This window comes from Sorex araneus, chromosome X, assembly GCF_027595985.1.
Source record: "Sorex araneus isolate mSorAra2 chromosome X, mSorAra2.pri, whole genome shotgun sequence".
Classification (NCBI taxonomy): Eukaryota; Metazoa; Chordata; class Mammalia; order Eulipotyphla; family Soricidae; genus Sorex; species Sorex araneus.
The window spans coordinates 124087692-124098828 of NC_073313.1; the positions used below are offsets into that span (position 1 = coordinate 124087692).

The 11137-nt window shown below is 39.0% G+C and overlaps 1 pseudogene; it reads left to right on the forward strand.

Moving 5' to 3' along the window:
* The first annotated feature begins 2767 nt into the window (after nt 1-2767).
* On the forward strand, nt 2768-10710 carry LOC101550602 (uncharacterized; annotated as a pseudogene).
* The last annotated feature ends 427 nt before the right edge of the window (nt 10711-11137 follow it).

Here is an 11137-nt window from a genome sequence, read left to right on the forward strand (position 1 = left end):
AGAAAGAGAGGGACAGACATAGAAAGATTGCAGTCATCTGTGGAACATAAAATAGCAGAGTAGGAGACTAATACCCAAGAATAGTAGTATATAATACCAGGAGGTTGACTCTATACCTTGGAGGTTGGCCTCACACGCTGGGGGAAAATCATACCAAATGGAGAAGGGAACACCAAGTAAAATGTGATTGGAGATCTCACGCTGCAAGGGAGATGCGTGCTGAAAGTGGACTAGTGACCAAACATGATGGCCACTCAATACCCCTATTGCAGACCACAACACCCAAAAGGAGAGAGAGAGAACAAATTGGAATGCCCTGCCACAGAGGCGGGGTGGGGTGGGGGATGGAATTGGGGGGGTGGGAGGGATACTGGGTTCATTGGTGGTGGAGAATGGACACTGGTGGAGAGATGAGCTCCCGAACACTACATGAGGGAAAAACAAGCAACAAATGTATGAATCTGTAACTGTACCCTCACTGTGACTCACTAATTAAAAAATAATAAAAAATTAAAAAATAAAAGAAATTCCGGACGATTCTCTGAATTTCTGTGATATCTGTTTTGAATACTACTCATTCATTACTGATTTAGTTATTTTAAATTTGGAGGGTGTTTGGAGTCACACCCTGTGGTGCTCAGGGCTTACTATGTGCTTTGTGTTCAGGGATCACTCCCTGCAGTGATCCAATGACCATATGGGATTCCCGGGATCAGTCCTGTGTCAACTGCTTGTGAGGCAAGCACCCCACGAGCATTTATTGCTCCAGTCCTGATTCTTTTTTAAGAATAACATTTTTCTCTCTTTTTTACTTAGTGTGTCTTGCTAATAGTGTGTCTTGCTAATCTTGTTGATTCTTTAATGAAGTAGTTCTTTGTTTTGTTGGCCTCTTAATTGCTTTTTCAGCTTCCATTTTATTATATCCTGCTCTGTGTCTTATTATTTTATTCAATATGTTTGAGGTTTTTCATTGGTATTTTTCTAGATCCTTAATCTGCTATTGAGTTATTTATATGAGCCCTTTATTTCTTCCTAAAGAACACTTGCTTTGCTATGAACATTGCTTTTAATATTGCTTTAAAACGAATACCATATGTTCTGTTGTCTCATATCCTCAGTCCCATTTGTTTTCAGAAATTTTAAAATTTCATTTCTGATTTTCTCCCTGACCCAATGGTTATGCAATAGTAAGATGTTTAATTTCTATGTGTTTGCCTCTCCCTCATTTTGGTTTTGATTAATTTCCATTTTAAGATCTTATGATCTGAGATGATTTAATATGATATCTTTTTTATTGATTTTATAGATATATGCTTTTAGTAAGCATGTTGCCTGTTTTTTAGAATGGCTGTTATGCACTTGAAAAGAATGTGTACTAAACTTTTGGGGGTAATGAGCTTATATTAGTCTGATAGACCTATATCTTCCATTTCGCCCTTTCAAAGCCAGTGCTTCCTGGTTGCACTTTTGCCTAGATTGATCTATCCATCAATGAAAGAGGAGTGTTAGTCTCCTACAAGTGGGGCTGGAAAGATAATACAGTGGCAAAAGTGCTTATCATGCACACAGCTGACCCGAGTTTGGTTCCTGGTATCCCACATGGTGCCCTGAGCCCACCAGGAGTGATCCGGGATCTCAGAGCCAGGAGAAGCCCTGAACACAACAGGGTGTAACACAAAGAAAAAGAGACAAAGGAAAAGTCCCCTTACCACAACCGTGTTACTGTCAATATCTTCCTTTGTGTCTATTAGCACTTTTTTTGTGCTTTTTGGGTCACACCTGGCGAAGCTTGGGATACTCCTGGCTCTGCACTCAGGAATTACTCCTGCTGGTGCTCAGGGGACCATATGGGATGCCAGGTATCGACCCTAGGTGGGATGTGTGCAAGGTAAACGCCCTACCAAACACTTGTTCTTGATAATTTGCTTTAGCAGCATATATGTTTAAGAGTGAGTTCTTCATATATTGATCTCTTGATCATTTAGAAATGGGCATCTCTGTGTTTGTGGCCTTTTAAAATTTGAAGTTTATGTTTTCTGATGAAATTATAAGAACCTCTGCCTTTTGTAACAAATTGTTTGACTATAAGACGAGTTTTCAGTCTTTAACTTTGAGCTTGGATTTATTTTAACTATTTAAGTGTTTTATTGTAATTATTGGATTTATTGTAACTATTATACTTCACAGAGGGGGAGAAAAGTCTGTAAAATTTAAGTCTAAGAAGACAACTCCCAGAATGACCACGAAATGGGAGCTCTTTGGCACTATTGCAGCAACGTGGGAAGATGCCATCCTTGACAACATCGATGAGGAATATGATCGACTGGTTCAGCATCTCCATGTCTGTGCGAAGAAAGCCGAGAGTGAGAAAGCCACAAACAGACACCTGTCTTTGAAAACTTTCGAGCTTATTTGTCAACATGGTTTGGCACGAGCCTCAGGCAATCAAAAGCTAACATCTGAGCTCACAAAGCTGTGCAGAGATGTGATAAAGGAAGACCTCAAAGAGAGAAGAGCAGCAGTGTTGGCCAGTGCAGCAGAAGCCGGGAAAGGTATTCGCAACGCTCGCCTGTGCTTCACCAACTACAAGACCAAGATGACAGCCCTTCGATGTCCTGATGGATCTATCACATCCTCCAGAAAGACAATGGAGAAAAAAATTCACGACTTCTACTCGGATCTCTTCGACAGCCATGTCCACCTGCCCACATACAAATTCCGCAGGATGGATATGTCATTCCCAATGTTCTCCCTTCTGAAATCCGACATGCCATTTCGCTGGTAAAGACTCGAAGGGCACCTAGTCCTGACAAAGTCAGACTCAAACACCTGAAGAATCTGCCGCCAGTACTCAGCAATACACTGGCCCGAATCTTCACACGATACCTGTCTGAATGCAAGATTCCATCTCAGTGGAAAACCAGTATGACCGTTCTGTTGTACAAGAAGGGAGACATCCAGGACATCGGCAACTATCGCCCAATCTGCCTGCTGTCTGTCGTCTACAAGTTGTTCACTCGTGTCATCCTGAATAGAATAGGCAGAACACTAGACGAAGGACAATGATGCGAGCAAGCCGGGTTGCAAAGGGGATTCAGCACGATAGACCATATCCACACAGTGACCAAACTCATTGAAGTTTCACGAGAGTTCAAGATGCCGCTCTGTCTAATGTTCATCGACTTAAAGAAGGCCTTTGATCCTGTTGAGACTAGGTGGCCATCGAAGCCCTGGCCAAACAGGGCGTTCAAACTCAGTATATCAAAATCCTCCTCAAGCTGTATTGTGGATTCACCACCAGGATCTCACCATTCTACAAGGAAGTGATCATTGATCTAAAGAGAGGGGTGAGGCAGGGTGATACCATTTCACTGAAACTCTTCAGTGCCGCCCTTGAGAACATCATGCGACGACTGGAATGGGAAGGAATGGGAGTGAAGATAGACGGTCAGCAATTACACCACCTCCACTTCGCTGATGATATCATTCTCATAACACCAAACATTAGCCAAGCGGCACAAATGCTGGCTGACTTCAACCACAAGTGTGGAAAAGGTCAGTTTGCAGCTGAATCTCAACAAGACAATGTTCATGAAAAACGAACTGGTCCCTGAAGCTCCATTTGCTCTCAATGGAGCGAACATCTCCGAATGCAGCAGCTATGTGTACCTGGGTCGAGAAATCAACATGAGGAACGACTTGGTGCCAGAACTGGGCAGGAGGAAGAGAGCAGCGTGGAATGCATTCAAGAGCGTCGAAGAGGTGGTTAAGAGAATGTAGAACCTCCAACTCCGGGCACATCTTTTCGATTCCACCATTCTTCCTGCACTAATATATGCCTCAGAGACCTGGGCCCTATGCAAACAGGATGAGAATGCTATTTGGTTATCCCAAAGAGGAATCGAAAGAGCTATGCTTGGAATATCATGTCTCACTCAAGTAAGAGAAGGAATGCGAAGTTCTGACCTCCGTCGATGGTCAAAAATCAGTGATGCTGTCTCGTTTGCAAGGCATCAAAAATCAGATGGGCCAGTCATGTAATGCGATTCAGAGATGACCTCTGGACTAGAGCTGTTACAGACTGGATTCCACGGGATGTCAGAAGACTGCGTGGCAGCCCACCAACTAGATGGTCAGATTTCTTCGTCAAATTTCTGAATGAATGACTTGAGGCTCTTCCTGTGCCTGGAACGAGCAGGTATCATTGGGCTGCACTAGCTCGTGACAGGGACAAATGGAGACGTTACTGGTACCCGCTTGAGGAAATCGAAGATCAACGGGACTACAAGTGATACAAGTCATTCAGGTGAATATCTTGATGGCCAAGGAATGTTGGGTTCAGTTTTCTTATCTACCTACCATTCAGTCTCTTTATTTTTAAGTTTACTCCATGGACATGACTTAAATTGAGATTAAGGAATTTATTGCCAGCATTTTGTAAACATTATGTTTGATAGTGAGGTTTGTCTTACTTTTCCAAGTAGCTCCTTTAATGCTCTTGCAAAACTGGCTTTGAGGTTCTTAAACTGTTACACTTCATGGAATTCTATATATGTTTTTCAAATCCAAATAATTATATTATCTATCTGGATGAAATATTCTTGGTGAATTCTTAATTTCATTCAGATTTAAATTTCTTTTACTAGATTCCACCAGTCTGTTTCGGCAAGTAGATTCTCATTTGATAGGACTGCCGTGAATCTTAAACAACTCACTTTGTAAGTTATTTCATTGATATTGCTGCTTTCAATATTTTGTCTCTGACTTCAATTTTTGTTAATCTTTTAAAATTTTTTTCCAACTTTTATTTTATTAAAGCACTGTGAGATACAAAGTTGTTCACAGTTGGATTTTTGAAGTCTTTGCTATTAGTAAAATGTGTCTTAGAAATTTTCGGGTTAGAACTATTTTGGCTGGGACTCTTTGTGTCCCTTGAATCTGGGGGCATGTACTACTCAACTTTGAGAAAATCTTTTCTAACATTTCTTCATTGAATTCTTCTTTATGATCCTGATAGACTCCAGTAATTCTTACATTGTTTCTGTTAAAGTCATTCTGTTGTACTATTATTTTCAGACTTTTTTTCCCATCTAGTCTTGGTTTCTTGAGTGTTGGTATATCCCATATTGGAGCTCTCATTTTTTTCCTTCTGCAGTTACTACTGTTGTTGAGGCCTTCCACTGAGATATAATTTCCGCTATTATATATTCAATTATGTCACTTATGATTTTTTGTTTTCTCAAAGGTACTTTCTTGTACCTTTGCCATTGTTTCTTTAAGGTCAGTAAACATCTGTCCTATGGTGTTCTTAAATTCCTTATCTGAGAAGACGTAGTGCTGGTTGACTCTGGAAGAGCCTTCTGGGTTCTCATCCTTGGGCTTGGTGGGATTTTATGCAGATTTTCCATTGTGTCTTCTCTAAGGGTGAATCTACGTAGTTCATTCCAGTGGGAGTAGTCAGAGTGATTTTTTCCCTTAGAAGGATTTAGGAGTACCCCAGGGTGGTTGACATCCTCAGAAGTATTGAGGTCTTCAGAGTATTGTTGAAGATATAGAAGTTTCCACGGCTTTCTACTTGAGTATTTTGCAGAGAATGGTGGTGTTAGGACTCCATTAAGTCCCTTTTGGGCTCCCGGTTTCTATTAATTCACTGAGCTGGAAAATCCATTATAAAGCAAAAGGCAGGCAAACAAAAGTCCCGAGAAGGGGCTGGGCTGGAGTGTCGGATTTAGGTCCTATTACCTGGGCTCCAGGATGACATTTTTTAGACACTAGCCCAGGTGAGTCACCCACTTATTAATTGTTTGAGCTAGAGAAGCAACAAGAAGCAGCAGGCAAGCAAGCTGACAAGAGAAATTCTTTGCTATAAAATTATTAACTTGAACAAAATATATTAATTTTTATAATTTAGCAGTTTGATTTTATTTCTTTCGCCTTTCCTTATTTTCTCTATTTGTACATAACTATCTTTTTAGATATTTATCTACTGCCATTTTCCATTGAAAACTGAACTTTAGTTGCTAAGTATGCTGTAGATCTTATGATGTTTCTTACATGTTTTTTTTTCTTTCTCTTGTTGCTGTTAGCACTGTTTCTATTTTACTAATACCATTTTAATTACAGTGTGGTTTATTTTGTTTGTAAACAGTTGGTTTCTTAGATCTTGCTGTATTGCTCCCTCCTCAAACTATGGAAATTTCTATTATTTATTCAACCAGTATTTCATCCCTTTTTCTATTTCATATTTTTGAAGCAGAGATAACGTGAAAGCTATTCATGAATTCACATTAATCTTTTATTTTTTAATTTTTAAAACTATCTATTTCATTCTTTTGTGACATTGTGAGTGTTTAGCAATGTTTGTGGCATGAGGAGTGCTGCTTCCTAATGCTCAAAATCACCAGTGATCTTGTGTTCCTGAGTGCTTTGCTTGAGCACAGTCAATCACAGTCCCTGCCATGTTTGAAAAGCTTTATTGAGCTGCATGGGATAGGATACTATATTTTTAGAATCCAAGGTTACCTTTGAACCATTTTCTTTTTATTCATAAAATTTTATTTTATTAAAACACCATGAGTAAAAAAGTTTTCATTCATTTTTGGGACTTTTGACATATAGCATTCCATCACTGATCCCACCACTAGGGTCAATTACCTTTTACTAGTGTTGTCAAGTTTCCTCTTCTATCCTCCCACCCCAGCCCAAGCCTGCCATGTTGACAGACATCTTTTAAGTTTTTTAAATAAAGTTTGGTTCTCATTATTTCAATGCTGTTGATTGTGGTTTGGATATTTACCTCCATCATTCCTTAATAAACCACCCATGCATCTGAATCCCTTTGACCTCTGCCACCATTGCGTCTCATCTTTCTTCTCTCTCCTTCACTCCATTTTCTGCCTTCTACCTATATTCTGTGGGCCAACAGTGATCTAGGCATTCTCACATTAAACCATTGCATTTTCTCATCCAGTTATTCTAAATACCACATATAAGTGTACTATACTGTGTCTGCTCTTCTTCTGGCTTATTTCATTTAACAGAATATCTTCTACTTTCATCTATGTTGCAGCAAATTGCATGATTTCATCATTCCTTACAGCTGTGTAGTATTCCATGTTGTATATATATGTATATATATATATATATTATGATCACTGATTTGTTGTTGGACATCTAGGTTGATTCCAAATCTTAGCTATTATATTGAGTGCTTCATTAAGTAAAACTGTGCATATGTCCTTTTGAATGAATGTTTTTCTGTCATGAGGACTGGAGCGATAGCACAGTGGGTAAAGCTTTCGACTTGCATGACCTGGGTTCAATTTCTTCATCCCTCTCGAGAGCCCAGAAAGCTACCAAGAGTATCCGGCCTGCACAGCAGAACCTGGCAAGCTACTTGTGGCGTATTTGATATGCCAAAAACAGTAACAAGTCTCACAATAGAGACATAACTGGTGCCTGCTTGAGCAAATCGATGAACAACTCGATGACAGTGTTACAGTGCTACAGTCCTGAGGATAGATATCCCAGTGTGGATTCAAATGGGATCTCAATTTTAACTTTACTGAGAATCATCCATACTATTTTCCATAGGCGTTAAACTAGACAACGTTCCCACCAGTGGTGGAAGATTGTTCCTTGTTCACTACATTCCCACCAACACAGATTTTCCCATTATTTTTGATATGTATCTTCCTAACTTATGTGAGCTGGCATCTCTTTGCTGTCTCTCATTGGATTTCCCTAATAATAAGGTGAGCATTTTTCTCATGTGCCTGTCGACTATCCATTGGTCTTCCTCACGAAATCCTTGCTGAATTCTTCTCCCCATTTTGTTGATGTGGTTTTTGGGATTTATGTTGCTGATCTTTGTGAGTACTTTAATATATCTTGGCTATCAACCCTTTATCTGAAGTGCTGACTGCAAATATTTTCTCCCAGTAGGTTAGCTCTTTTAGTTTTAGTCAGAGTTTCTTTTGTTATACAGAAACTCATTAATTTGATATAGTCCCATTATTATTTATTTCCTTTTTATTAAAAATTTGTGATCTACAAAGTTATTGACAGTTGAGTGTTAAACATACAGTATGTCAGCACCAATCCCACCACCAGTATCAGCTTCCCTCTACATGTGTTTCTCAAATTCTCTTCGCATCACAACCTGCACCCCATTCTCCCATTAATTTAATAGTCACATATAAGGTTTAAGTTGCAGCTTAGATCTTATGTTTTCAGGTTTGTTTAATCAGTGTTTTGGGTATATTACTATACACCTTACTCATATCATTGATATGACAAAGTCCAACCCATTACTTCTCATTCTATATTTTCCCCTTTGATTTCTTTCCTTCTCTTCTCTAAATCTGGGGTCAAGGCTGATCTAGGCATCCCCCTTTTTCTATAATGCATTTTTTCATCCAGTATTCTATATTCTGCAGGGAAGTAAGATCTTGTTGTATTTTTCTTTCTGCTTCTGGCTTACTTCACTCAACATATCTTCTAGTTCAACCAGGTTGCAGCAAATTGCATTATTTTATTATTCCTTGCAGCTGCATAGTATTCCACTGTGTAAATGTATCACATCTTCATCACAATGCATTCATATGTTGTTGGACACTTAGGTTGATTATATATCTTCACTATTGTATGAGTGCAGCAATGAATAATGATGTGCATATATCCTTTAGAGAGAGTGAATTTATGCCATAGGGGTAGATGAACAAAAGTGGTTTTGCTGAGTCATATGTCAGTTCAATTAAAAATTCACGGAGAACTCTTCATACTGTTTCCCACAGGGGTTCATATAATTGTCATTTATAAAATATTTTTAATAATTCAGTCTTCTGAAATTTTCCAAGTTCATAAACAAGATAAGTGTGTGCACTTTTCATCATTTTTATTCAGCATGATAATAGATGTCCTACATAAAATAAGAAAAATAGGCATCTAAATCATCAACAAAGATGAACAATTGTAAAAACAAAAACCTCTGTAGATAAATTCAGATTTATGTAGATAAATCAGTGACATACATATAATTTATATAATAATGAAACACCTAAAAATAAAGAATAAAACCATTCACAACAGTACCAAAAGCTTAAAAAAATACTTAGGAATAAATTTAGAAATGGGAGTGGTAAAATCTGTTCTGCACTGAAAAATACAAGACATTGATTAAAGAAATAAGATCAAATAAACAAATAAAAATATTATTCAAGGACTTGATAAATTAACAATATTAAAATGCCCATACTATACATATGTATCTAAATTTAATATAGTTTTATCTTTATTCCAGTAGAATTTTCCATTTATAAAAATCTAAAATATATTTTATAACACAAAAAATCCTAAACAGTCAAATCAATTATGAGTTAATGTGCCCAAAAGCCAGAGAAATCTCACTTTTAGATTTCAAACTTCATTACAAAGTAGTACAAATCAAAATATCTTAATAGTAAAAAAACAATGAAATATAGGCTAATCAAACATATTCAAGATTCTTTAAATGAACACACATATATAATGACAACTAATATGTGGAAAGGGAGTCAATAATATAAAATCTAACAACTGTATCTCTTCAAAAAATGGTGTTGGGCAAAGTGTATAATAAAAAACAGAGGTTAATATTGGGTTCTATCTTTCACTAGTCATATAAATCAATTGAAAATCAATTAACATACCATGTCAAGTCTGTTAAATAGAATAAAATTGAGCAGCAAATAAAATGAACTACTTATACAAGTAATATAGAAGAAAGAAACCAAACACAAAAGGATGTATAAACTGCATGGTCTTTTTATATACAATCCTAGAGAAAATAAAATCTACAGTGAAAGAAAATGGTGGTTCATTGTGAGGATAAAGAATTTATTTCAGGATGGCAGGATGGACCCTTTGGAATTAATAAAATATTCTACATTTTTGTTGTGTTACATGATATACATAGGTTAGAGAAATGAGACCCAGTTTTGCTACTGTTGTTGGCATATTTAGTACCTCACTGGTAGCATTTCCCTAACCCTGAAAGAGTCTCTGGACTGGAGGGAAAGCACAGAGGGTAGAGTGTTTGCCTTGAATGTGGCCAACCAGGGTTCGATTCCTCAATCCCTCTAAGAGAGCCCAGCAAGTTACCAAGAGTATCCCGCTCACAAGGCAGAGCCTGGCAAGCCACAAAAGCAGTAACAACAAGTTTCACAATGGAGACGTTACTGGTGTCTGCTTGAGCAAACTGATGAACAATGGAACAACAGTGCTACAGTGCTGAAAGAGTCTCCAGCTGAGTTGGGAACAGCAAGAGGGCTCGTACTAAACAGATGGGGTGCAAGTCAATAGGCGTGAAGGTGCCCCACAAGCAGCTGACCACCACGGCGGACTGCAAGAGAGTGCCAGCCACAGGTGGCATGAAGAAGCCGCACCAGTACTGGCCTGATGCCACGGCGCTATGTGAGCGAGATCCATTGCTACCAGAAGTCCACTGAGCTGCTTATCCACAAGCTGCCATTCCAGTGTCTGGTGCATGAGATTGTGCAGGATGTCAAGACTGACCCGCGCTCCCAGAGCTCGGTGGTCATGGCGCTGCAGGAGGCCGACCTGGTGGGGCTCTTCGAGGACACCTACTTTTGCACCATCCACGCTAAGCATGTCACCATTATACCCAGGGACATCCAGCTGCCGTGCCGCATCCGCGGAGAGAGGGCATAAAGTTTACGATGCTGAAATCTCAGGGTTGGAACAAATGGAGACGCTGCTGGCATCTGCTTGAGTAAATCGATGATTAACGGGATGAGAGTGCTACAGTGCATTGCTACATGATATGCATACACAGATTTTCCAAATCTCACCAAATTGTACACTTAAAATTGGTCAATTTATTACCACAACATATACTTCAGTGAAGCTTGTATTACTTGTATCACTTGTCATCCCGTTGATCTTTGATTTCCTCGAGCGGGTGCCAGTAACGTCTTCATTTGTCCCTGTCGCGTGGTAGTGCAGCCCAATGATATCTGCTTGCTCCAGGCACAGGAAGAGCCTCAAATTGTTCATTCAGGGATTTGACGAAGAAATCTGACCACCTAGTTGGTGGGCGGTCACGAGGTCTTCTGACGTCCCGTGGAATCCAGTCGGT